Source organism: Neovison vison, chromosome 3 (assembly GCF_020171115.1).
Source record: "Neovison vison isolate M4711 chromosome 3, ASM_NN_V1, whole genome shotgun sequence".
Lineage (NCBI taxonomy): Eukaryota > Metazoa > Chordata > Mammalia > Carnivora > Mustelidae > Neogale > Neogale vison.
Window position 1 is genome coordinate 12,466,325 of NC_058093.1, and position 12,277 is coordinate 12,478,601.

A 12,277-nucleotide genomic window follows, 5' to 3' on the forward strand; every position below is an offset into this window, starting at 1 on the left:
CAGCTTCCAGCAGCATCTTACCTTGTTCGAAATACTTTGCTAGATATTTCAAGATGAATAAAACCCAGTCCTGTTTTCAAGATACTATTTCAAGGTACTATTTCTAGAGCCAGTGGTAATTGGTTCCCAATTCCTCTGCCTGGGTCTTAGAAGGGAAGCCAATGGGACCTACACCCACCCACCCCCTCAGACAGTAATAGTCCTTGGAGAGTGGGAAGATTGATTTGTCCTATAAATTGAGCATTAGCTGTGGACCGGGCACTAGGAGGGAAGGACTGAACAAGACAATCAGTGCCCCTGACCCATGGCACCCACATTCTAGTGCAGTGGTCTGGAAAACTTTACTGGGCATGCCTGGCAGACTCTGTTGCTAGAGCATGTGATTCTTTTTCTTGGGGTTATAAGTCTGAGCCCCATGTTGGGGGTAGAGATTACTTAATAAATAACAGTCTAGGAAGAAAAAAAAAGCTTTTTCTGTAAATGTTCTAGGCTTTGTGGGCCATATGCAGCTGCTCAGCTTTGCTGTTGTAATGTTAAAGCAGCCATAGTTAATACCTAAATGAGAGTGTCTGTGTTCCAGCTCTATTTGTGGACTTTGGAATTTGAATGTCAAATAATATTCCTGTGTTGTGAAATATTCTTAAGGAACCTTCTTCAAACACTTAAATATGTAAGAACCATTCTTCGATCTTGGCCATACAAAAAGAGTTGGCTGCCTGTGGGCCATAATTTGCCTACTCCTGTTCAAGTGGGAGAAACAGACACTAAGCAAAGTGGTTATGGGTAGTGGAAACTGCTTGAGAGGAAATAGGATCATGTTGGGTGGAGATGATGGCTGGGGTGGAGAAGGCCCTGCTGATGAGGGGGCATTTAAGTTGAGCACTAAGGATGAAAATGAACCTACCCTCTGAAAAGATGGAGGAAGCGTAATTATGGAGAAGAGAGAGCAAGCGGAAAGGCCCGAAGGCAGGAAAGGATTTGACAGTTTGTAAGAAGAGAAAGGACACTAGTAGGGCTGGAGCTTGTAAGTGTGGGGCTAAGGAGGAAGGTGATATAAGATGAAGCTAAAAAGATAGGCAAGAGCCAAGTTTTAGAGTACCTTGTGGTGGTCATGGGAGTTTAAATTTTACCCCAGGTATAATGGAAATCCATCGAAAGGTTGTAAGCAGGAAAGTGGCATGATTGATTTACTATTTAAAAAAAAATCTCTCTGGCTACTATGTTGAGAATGGTTTGGAGAGTAGGCAGCCGTTGCAATAATCTAGGGGAGAAGTGGCATAGCTTTTACTCAGTGATGACGGCAACAGAGAGAAGTGGATGACTGCGAGAGATGTATGTAGGAAACAGAAATTACATAACATTGCTGACTGTTCAGCTGTGGTGTGTTAGTTCCGGTTCTTTGAGAAGCAGCCCCTAAAGTTAGATTAAACATGCTGAAGACTTATTGAACAGACACCTGTGAAGGAAAAACAAGGAGGGCTCTGAAGAGGGCTGGGAAAACCTTTAGCCTGGATGGTGAGTCAACTCTCGTGGAGGACAGGAAAAAAAAAAATGGGTAGGAAAAGTTGTAGATATGATGCAAGATGCTCCCCAAGAAAGCCAGTGGGGAGTCCTCAAACCAGTGCCCCCCAGCAGAGGAGTCCTATGTCTCCCAGGAATGGGCCTGCCTTACTGACCCTGCCTCACTCAGTCACTGGCTCAGAGCAATCCAGGGGAAGTACAGCCTGGATCATGGTGATAGATTTCAGAGAACAGTGACTGGGGCCCCCAGCCAGTAATGCTCCCTGTGATCAGAGATCTGAGTGGTGTGTTTTCACGGCTGCCACATATGGGAAATACGGGAAAGGAAACTTGCAGGGTCACTTCCAAAATGTTGGCTTGAAAAACTGGATACTGGCGCCACTTACTGAAATGGTGACTTATGGGAGAGATCAGAAGAGATCAGAGAGATGTTTAATAGGCATCCAACTAGAGATTGAATAGCTGGTGAATAAATTTGGAAGTCAGGAGTGAAGTTCTGTGCTAAAGGTTTGAATTTGGAAGACATCAACATTAAAAGCCATGGAACTGGATAAAATCACCTATGCAAAGAACAGGTAAATGAGAAGTGGTATGGAGCATTGCCTCTAATACTTAGAGTTCAGGCTTAGAAGAAAAAGCCAGAGGGGAGGAGAGTATGGAGCTACAGAGAGGAAAACGTCATTTCTGTCAAATGCTGCTCAGAGATCAAGAGTCCATTGGATTGGATAACATGGGCATTCTTGGTGACCTTGACAAAAGTAGTTTCAATGCTATGATGAAGAGGCAAGCCCAGATGAAACTGGGTCAACGGGTAAATGTGAGATGGGAAACTGTTTATAAAGCTGGAGAAGACCGATGGTAAAGAGAAGATGAGAGAAGTGGAGCTGTAGGCAAGGTGGGATGCAGGATCAAGGAAAGAAGCTCTAGGATGAAAATTACTAGAGCAGGTTATGCTGATGGAATGATTCAGTGGAAAGGTCGAGATTGGCGATACAGGAGGGAGAGTGGGGACCACTGAAGGAATAAGAACTTGAGAAGACAAAAGAGTACTGGAACCAGATCACAAATGGAGGGTTTTCTTTTATTTTTAAGTTTTTAATTTAATTCCAGTTAGTTAACATACGGTGTTATATTAGTTTTAGGGGTGCAATATAGTGATTCAACAATTCCGTACAACACCCGGTGCTCATCACAGATGTACTCTGTAATCCCATCACCTGTTTCACCCCTCCCTACCCACCTCCCCTCTGGTGACCATCAGTTTGTTCTCTGGAGTTAAGAGTCTGTATATTGATTTCTCTATCTCTCTCTTCTCTCTCTCTCTCTCTCTGGTTCCCTTTGCTCATTTGTTTTGTTTCTTAAATTCTTCACATGAGTGAAATCCATGGTATTTATCTTTCTCTGACTGACTTATTTCCCTTAGCATAATACTCTCTAGTTCCATCCATGTTATTCCAAATGATAAGATTTCATTCCTTTTTATGGCTGAGTAATATTCCACAAGTGGAGGAATTTCTTTTGGACAAGAGCAGAGACAGGAGATAAAACAGAGAAGGCAGATTAAGTTCTGATAAACTGGTAAAATTCACAGTAAGTAAATGAGAAAATTCTGATGGAATGGCTTCTACTTTTTCTACTAAATATAAACCAAAGTCAGAGGCTGAGAGTAAAGAAGATGAGGTATAGACAAGGTTTGAGGAAGGAAGATAAAATATAAACTATCTTCAGAAATTGAAAAATCAAAGTTTCTTTTTTTTTTTTTTAAAGATTTTATTTTATTTATTTGAGAGAGAGAGACAGTGAGAGAGAGAATGAGCGAGGAGAAGGTCAGAGAGCGAAGCAGACTCCCCATGGAGCTGGGAGCCTGATGTGGGACTCGATCCCAGGACTCCAGGATCACGCCCTGAGCCAGAGGCAGTCGTCCAACCAACTGCGCCACCCAGGCGTCCCGAAAAATCAAAGTTTCTATAGAAACATTCTAGGATTGCCAAGAAGAAATGAGAACCTATTGGAAGATTATAATCATTGTAACATGGATGATAAGTCAGTCATCCCAGGTATGTGACTTTTATCCAGGAACATTCAACCACTTCATTGTAGAAGCTGATAATGGGACTCAGCTAGGGTTGAAATAAAATAGAAGGAGAGAGGGGCAAGAGAGTTGGTAAGTGATTGATTCGCCTAATGAAGGGACTCTACGCTGGAAAGGAGAGAAGTAACTATATAGGGATGGTGGTGGGTAGTGAAGAAAAGTGAAGTTAATGGATTGGAAATCTTAGTGAAATTGAGAAATGATTTAAATAGGAGTATTAGAGTCAAGTGACCTGGAAGGATCGGAGGCAGTGATTAGAGACTATCATACTGTGTGTGTGTGTGCGTGTGTGTGTGTATGAGAGAGAGAGAGAGAGAGAGCAAAGAGAGACAAAGGGAGAAAGGGAATCTTAACCAATCTCTACACCCAGCACAGAGCCCAACACAGGGCTCAATCTCATGACCCTGAGGTCATGACCTGAATTGAAATCAAGATGAAATCAGATATTTAACTGACTGAGCCACCCAGGGTGTCCTGAGAATATCATGCTTTTTAAATTTCATTTTATTTTATTGAAGAATAATTGATGTACAGTATTACATTTCAGGGTATAATATACTGATTAGACAATTCTATACATTACTCAGTGCTTATTGCTATAAGTACAGTCATTATCTGTCACTACACAATGTTATTACAATATTATTGACTGCATTCCCTATGCTATATTTTCCATCTCTTCAGCTTATTTATTTTATACTGCAAGTTTGTACATCTTAATGCCATTCCTCTATTTTGCCCATCTTTTGCCCACTTTCCCTCTGACAATCACCAATTTGTTCTCTGTGTTTAGGAGTCGGTTTGTTCATTTATTTTTGTTTATTTTTTAGATTCCACATGTAAGTGAAATCAGATGGCATTTTCCTTCTCTGTTTGACTTATTTTACCTACCATAATAACCTCTAAATCCATCCATGTTGTCACAACTGGCAAGATTTTGTTCAATATTATTTCATTTTTATTCATTTTATGAGTAATTTTCCATTGTGTATATATGTATATGTGTATGTATATGTATGTGTACATACATACAAAGATGTTGAGCATCTTTCCATGTATCTATTGGCCATCTATATGTCTTTTTTGGAAAAATGTCTATTTTTCCTTTGCCCATTTTTTAATTGGATTGGGGTTTTTTGGTGTTGAGTTGAGTAGTATAACTTCTTTATGTATTTTGGATATCAACCCCTTATCAGATACATCATTTGCAAATATCTTCTCCCATTCACTAGGTTGCCTTTTTGTTTTGTTAATGGCTCCCTTTGCTGCACAAAAGCTTTGATTTTGGTGCAGTCCCAGCAGTTTATTTTTACCTTTTTTTCCCCATGCCTGAGGCGACAGATCCATAAACATATCTTTAAGGCAGATGTCCAAAAGATTACTGCCTATGTTTTCTTTTAAGAGTTTTATGGGTTCAAAAAAAAAAGTTTTATGGTTTAAGGTCTCACATTTAGAGTTTTAATCCATTTTGAATTTATTTTTGTGTATGGTGTAAAAAAGTGGTTTTGTTTCATTTTTTTGCATGTTGCTGTCCCGTTTTCCCAACACCATTTATTGAAGAGGCTGTCTTTTCCCGTTATATATTCTTGTCTCCTTTGTCACAGATTAATTGATCAAACACGGGTTTGTTTTGGGGCTCCCTATTCTTCCTATTGATCTATATGTCTATTTTTGTGCCAATACCATGCTATTTTAATTACTATAGCTTTGTAGTATATCTTGAAATCTGGGATTGTGATACCTCCAGCTTTGTTCTTCTTTCTCAAGAAGCTTGATAAATACTTTGGCTATTCAAGGCCCTTTGTGGTTCCATGCAAATCTTAGGATTATTTGTTCTAGTTCTGTGAAAAATGCTATTGGTATTCTGATAGGGATTGCATTGAATCTGTAGATTGCTTTGTATAGTATGCACACTCTAACAATTTTAATTCTTTGAATCCATGAACATGGTAGATCTTTCCATGTATTTGTCTTTAGTTTCCTTCTTCAATGTCTTATAATTTTCAAAAAGTATAGGTCTTTTACCTCCTTGGTTAAATTTATTTTTAGCCATTTTGCTCTTGTTGATGCAATTATAAATGGTACTGTGTTCTTAATTTCTCCTTCTGCTACTTCATTGTCAGTGGAAAGAAATAACAACAGATTTCTGTATATTAATTTTGTATTCTGCCACTTGACTGATGTCATTTATCAGTTCTAATAATTTTTTGGTATTTTCTATATATAGGGTTTTCTATATATATGGTATCATGTCATCTGTGAATAGTGATGGTTTTACTTCTTCCTCACCAGTCTGGATGCCTTTTGGATGTCTGATTGCTGCAGCTAGGACTTCCTGTACTGTGTTGAATAAAAGTGGTGAGAGTGAGACAACCTTGTCTTGTCAGAGAGTATTATATTCGATTTCAAGATTTCAACAGTATTATCATTACAATGCCAAGGTTCCAGGCTGAGATGGGACAGAAGAAATGATTATTTTCAGATGAGCTATCCCCATAAGTAGTAAAATCAACAAGAGTGAAAACAAAGAAGATGAAACAGAAGCCAATGTCATCAACAATGGGTGATTAGAAGAACCTTAGAAGATGACATTGAAGAGACAAGGAGAGATACTATATCCAGATGGCACACAGTTCAGATTAACTAGGACTTAGAGAAAGGAAAGAAGAAAAAAATGTTTGTTAATAGTGTAAGAGCCTATTCAGCCGGAGCAGCCCCACCCCGGTTGAACTGCCATTTTGTTGTAAAGCTTAAATTGGCCTTGCCCTCCCCCAACCAGGGGAACTTACTTAAAAGCAAGTCCCAGAAAACAGTCCCAGGTAACAAAGTCCAAGTACAAGGTTGGTTCAAGCCAGGTGGAAGTATTCAATCAGTGGGGGCGCGTACTGTCTCCTAACTACCAAGGAGTATGGGCCCCAGCCCTTTGGGAGCCTTTTGGTGCCAATCCTAACCAAGGTGTGATAGGCTGGTTCAAATGTCTACTAGGGTAAATTGTAATTCAATTTGTCACCTAGCATCACTTGGAGTTTCCTGTGTGTATGTTACAATCTCATTGGCCACCTGTGTGTGGCCAAACCCAACCACATAGCCTTTGCTCTATAAAAGTCAGTCTGGAAAGCAGGGAGGGGTCCTCCTCTCTGGAGGGGCGGCCCCGACCCTTCTGTTTGTTGGTCCGTCTGATTCCTGATGCTTGGCGCGAAATAAGGCTTTGCTTGACCTTCGCTTTGTATCAGTCTCGCTCCTTTAATCACGGACCCATTATTGGGGTACCCAATTTTTGGGTGACCCAACAATAGTAATACATACCCTGATGTATGCAGAGAGTGGAAGGAAAAGCAGTCACTACTTGAGAGTACTGCAGAGGAAGCAGATCCTCTAGGAACAGACAAGTTGCAATTAAAAAGAAAAAAAAGGGCATCTGGGTGGCTCAGTTGGTTAAGCATCTGCCTTCAGTTCAGGTCATGATCCCAGTGTCCTGGAATTTACCCCTGCATTGCGCTCCCTTCTCCATGGGGAGCCTGTTTCTCCTCCCTCTGCCTCCTGCTCAGCCTGCTTATATTCTCTCTATATATATATATCAAATAAATAAAGGCAATATTTTTTTAAATTAATTTAATTTAATTTCTTTTCAGTGTTCCAGAATTCATTGTTTATGTACCACACCCAGTTCTCCATGCAATACGTGCCTTACATAATACCCACCACCAGGCTCACCCAATCTCCACCTTCCTCCACTCCAAAACCCTTAAGTTAATAAATGCAATCTTTTAAAACATAAATATCTTGAGATGGAGAGATTATCTGGGATTTTCAAGGTGGGTACTAAACTGTAATCACAAGTATCCTTATAAGAGGCAGACAGAGGGAGGTTTGACTATAAACAGAAGAGAAGGCTTTGTAATGGAAATGGGAAGTCAGAAGCACTAGATGTGAAGCTACTGGTTTTGAAAAAGGGGAAAGGTACCCTGGGTCAAAGAACATAAGGAATGCAGCTCTGGTTGCTGGAAAAGGCAAGGGAACAGATTTTCCCCATGAGCTTCCAGAGGGAATACGCCCTCGCTGACATACTCATTTTAGCCCCCTAAGATTTGTCTCAGACTTCTGGCCTCCAGAACCACCAGAAGACAGGTTTCTGTTGTTTTAAACTATTAAATTTGCAGTGATTTGTTACAGCAGCCATAGGAAACTAATACAGGCAGTAAGGATGTAGGAGTGAGAAAGGGGTAGAAGAAAGGAAGAGTGATGATTTTGAATACATGTATTCATAAAGTTCTGACTTTTGAAACTAGTTAATGCTTCACATACTAAAATGCATATATAAACATAAACATACATGCATATAAAGATAGGGAAAAAATAAAACTATATACACATAGACTTAAGCAAACCTAGCTATAATTCAAGTGAATAATAGAGTTAGTCACCCTGAATAGAGGGGAGAAAATTAATGAATCCAAGTAACTTTAGATCACAGTATTTGACCACCGTGCCTTGAGCAGAAGATTAGAACAAAACCGGTAAACGAATATCCAACTCTAGTCAGTCGAGTTTTCAATTATGGGTTAGCAGTTCTGAAATTACTCCCGCCTTTTCTACCCAGCCCTTAATATTTACATTATATCTGAACTGGACTATTCATTAGAAAATTTACTCATTTTTTGACATTTTATTGTTTTTGTTCTGCCTTTTTTCTCTCAGTATAAAATGCCCCTTTCCATACAATGCAACTCTCATCTGGTGAAGCCCTATGCATCTTTTACAAGCCCTGTACTACTTTCCTGAGGCTACTGCAACAGAGTCCCCCAAACTGGGTGGCTTAGAACAACAGAAATTTATTCTCTGACAATTCTGGTGGCCAGAAACCCCAAATCGAGGTACCAGCATGACTGCACTCCGTCTGAAAACTCTGGGGGAATTTGACCCTTGGTTCTTGTAGCTTCCGGTGACTGTTGACATTCCTGCATCTCTCTCTGCTCCTTCTTCTCTTTAAATCTCTGCACCACATTTCTCTCTGCGTCTCTCAGGAACACTTGTGATGACATTTAGAGCTCACCTGGGTAATCCAGGATAATTTCCTCATCTCCAAATCCTCAACATAATGAAATCTTCAAGGACTCTTTTTTTTTTTTTTTTTAAGATTTTATTTATTTACTTGACAGACAGAGTTCACAAGTAGGCAGAAAGGCAGGCAGAGAGAGAGGAGGAAGCAGGCTCCCTGCTGAGCAGAGAGCCCCATGGAGGGCTTGATCCACAGACCCTGGGGTCATGAGCTGAGCCGAAGGCAGAGGCTTTAACCCACTGAGCCACCTAGGAGCCCCTTCAAGGACTCTTTTTCAAAATAAAGTAATATCCATGGTTTTGCCCTATAAAGTAATTTTTATAAGTTCGAGGTATTAGGAACTTTGCAAACTACCACAGCCCCTTAGGGTCATATGAACATCCTGTGTTGGCCTCCCAGATCTACAACCAAACAGGAATCTCTCTGCCCTCTGCTGCTACTGTGGCAATGAACGTGGACTACCTTGTATTGCGGCAATGATGTGTTGCATGTACTGGTCTCTGTAATTCTTCGACACCGCCCACTTTCCATCAGTGTAACCTCATAACCTATTAGCTGTTAATCTCTTTTTTCTAAATAATTTCTCTCACTGGGGCGCCTGGGTGGCTCAGTGGGTTAAGCCCCTGCCTTCGGCTCAGGTCATGATCTCAGGGTCCTGGGATCGAGCCCCGCATTGGGCTTCCTGCTTAGCGGGGAGCCTGCTTCCTCATCTCTCTCTGCCTGCTTGTGATCTTTCTCTCTCTGTGTCAAATAAATAAATAAAATCTTTAAAAAAATAATTTCTCTCACTATATGGTTAATTACTTACAAAAAATGGCAAATAGGATCTTAAGAAGACCATCTATGTCATCTATCTTAATAAGACTAAGATGATGGAGAAGATACATGATATTTTGTGAGTTTAAAATATTACTAATTAAACTATTATGGAGAAAAGTATTTCACATTTGCTTTAAGGGTGAACATCGCAAAGTTTTCTACAACCAACTGTTATGATAAAGATTTAGCTACTTACTGGTGCTGGCTTGGCTGAATGCAATTTGATTTGCTGAACATATTTGTTTGGGCTTATTTATATTCATTGTTGAAATTTTTACTTTGGGAGGAATCTGCCATTGTATTTATCTTTTCCCTCTTAAATTCTGTGGTGCTTTAGTCATTTGAAACCCATGCTTTTTATTTTACTTTCTCTGACTAACGGTATCCTAAGAGACCCTTGCTTTGTGTAGTGGCTGCTGGAACAGCTGAGAGTCTCAGACACAAACCAATTTTTTCCTTTCTTCCTGTTACAGAAACTACTTATAGGAGAAGTAACAAAATATTTTAAATGTAGAGATGGCTTTTTTCAAAAGGAAGCAAATGTTTTAAATAAATAGTAGTTCATAGTCCTAGCAACCGGAGCTAGCGGTGCCAGGCAGAAGGGATGGGGATTGTAGGGACTGTAGCACAGTCATGACCACTTTTTCCAGAGGTGCGCAGCAGCGGAGGTTCCAGTGATAGCCGGCAGGGCCCCTGATGGCTGTGGAAGATAAGGGGTGTCCTCGCAAACTGTGCTGGTAGCATGTGATGGGTCTTTGTTGCCAAGGCCCTCTGGTTCCTGTTTTCAAGCCCATATCTCTTAGCCTCTCTGGAAGTGCTTTAAACCACCCAATGTCCTTTTCTGCTTCTGCCAGCCTGGGTTAGTTTTTCTTGGTGTAATTCAACCTGCCGGATTGATAGACATGATCAGATCAAACGGTTTAATAAAATGGAAGTACACTATTTTTACTTTGTTTTATTGGTTTATTGATTTTCGGTGTCTTCTACTCGGCTCCTGTTCAGGGACTGTTTTTTCTTAGATGTTTTTATGGTGTGTGGGGGGGCGGGGCAGGGCAATCAAATTTTATTTGGCTGGAATCTACCCAGAAAATCAGGCAACTAATGAATGTAGGAATAAAGGAAAATGGAGGGAGGGAGCAAAATCAGTGCCTTGTACGGGAGAGTATCACGACAGATCTGAGAGCTCATTTAATTTAACTGGTTTGCTTTACAGATAAGGAGCCCAAAACAAAGACCCCACAGCTAATGTATGTTCAAGATAAAACTAACTGTATCTTCACTCTCTTAGTTCACGGCTCCTGCCTCTATCCATTCTACCAAGAGGCAAATGACCTAAAAGCAAGCTCAGATCAGGTTACATCCAGTTCAATTAATTATACCTTTTAAGTTTATGGTTGTGTATGAAAATAATTTACATTTTCAAGAGCTTTTTATAATTTACAAAACAATGATTCATTAAATTATCTCAACTTGCTCTGAAATAAGAGAATCATCACTTTTTAAAAAAGTGGTATTGGGGGGGCACCTGGGTGGCTCAGTTGGTTAAGCGACTGCCTTCTGCTCAGGTCACAATCCTGGAGTCCCGGGATCGAGTCCCACATCAGGCTCTCTCATCATCAGGGAGTCTGATTCTCCCACTGACCTCTCTCCTCTCATGCTCTCTCTCTCATTCAGTCTCTCTCCCTTTCTCTCTCAAATAAATAAATAAAATCTTTTTTTAAAAAGTGGCATTGGTATTTGTCTTGAAAAGGTTTGTAACATTTCTTTTACCTCTGACTGCTTTCCCTTTTCTGTTTGTTTTGGTTTTGAAGCTGGAGCTACAAAACAAGTCAAGAGGAAAGTGATATTAGTGTATTTGAACAAAATGGTCTGCTGATTGGAACCATCATAAAAATATATTGGATGTTGTTATTAACCTCCATATTGCAAACGAAGAAACAGAAGCTCAAAGAGATTATGTGACTTGGCCAAGATTAAATAAGCACTAAATGGCAGAGCCAAGACATGGTTCATTTAAAAAACTAAACATATATTGAGCATTTAATGTGTCAGGCTGGGTAAACAAGACATAGTGCTAGTTAATCCCTAAATAAACCAGAAATTTTTATAACCAGTATACTACATTCTAAACCACTTTTATGGAAGATCTTACTGAACCATAAACTGTAATTTTAGCAGCTGGCCAATCAATAAATACTCTTATACTTACACAAGATTCATGTAGCCAGATCTCCTTCGTTACCGATTTTGAAATATATGAGATTAAAGATCTAACTCAGAATCATAGATTACATACTTTTTCTGGATTCTCTCAAGTACAATGGAAATTTGTGATTCTCAAATGTCCCCAGATGAACAAAACATTGACATGAATATGAAGTTGACTGCATCACTATAAAACCAATTATTAAAATCTAGATTCAAGAAGCTATTTTCAGTTCAGTTCAGAAAATTTCAGAAATTTTCAGAAATGAAAGTTTCATTTTCAGGAAATTTTATTCTCAGTGTAGTTTTTCGATAGATCATGAAAGTCACTTGTAAGAAAAAAACTAAGCTAATTGCCTTGGAACATAAACAGAATAATACATATTTTTTAATGTAGTTATATGTAATGGAAAACACCATTCTTCTAGATTTAGCTGGACCAAACCATTTGTATAAGACCTAAATGAGATGCAGGGTTTTCAAAGAAATCTTGCCGCTTTTCCTTGAGCAAGTTGAAAGAAAAATGGGGTGTGCTTTTAAGTGAAAACTAAATAAAGATGCTGGCATCATAATGCAAAGAT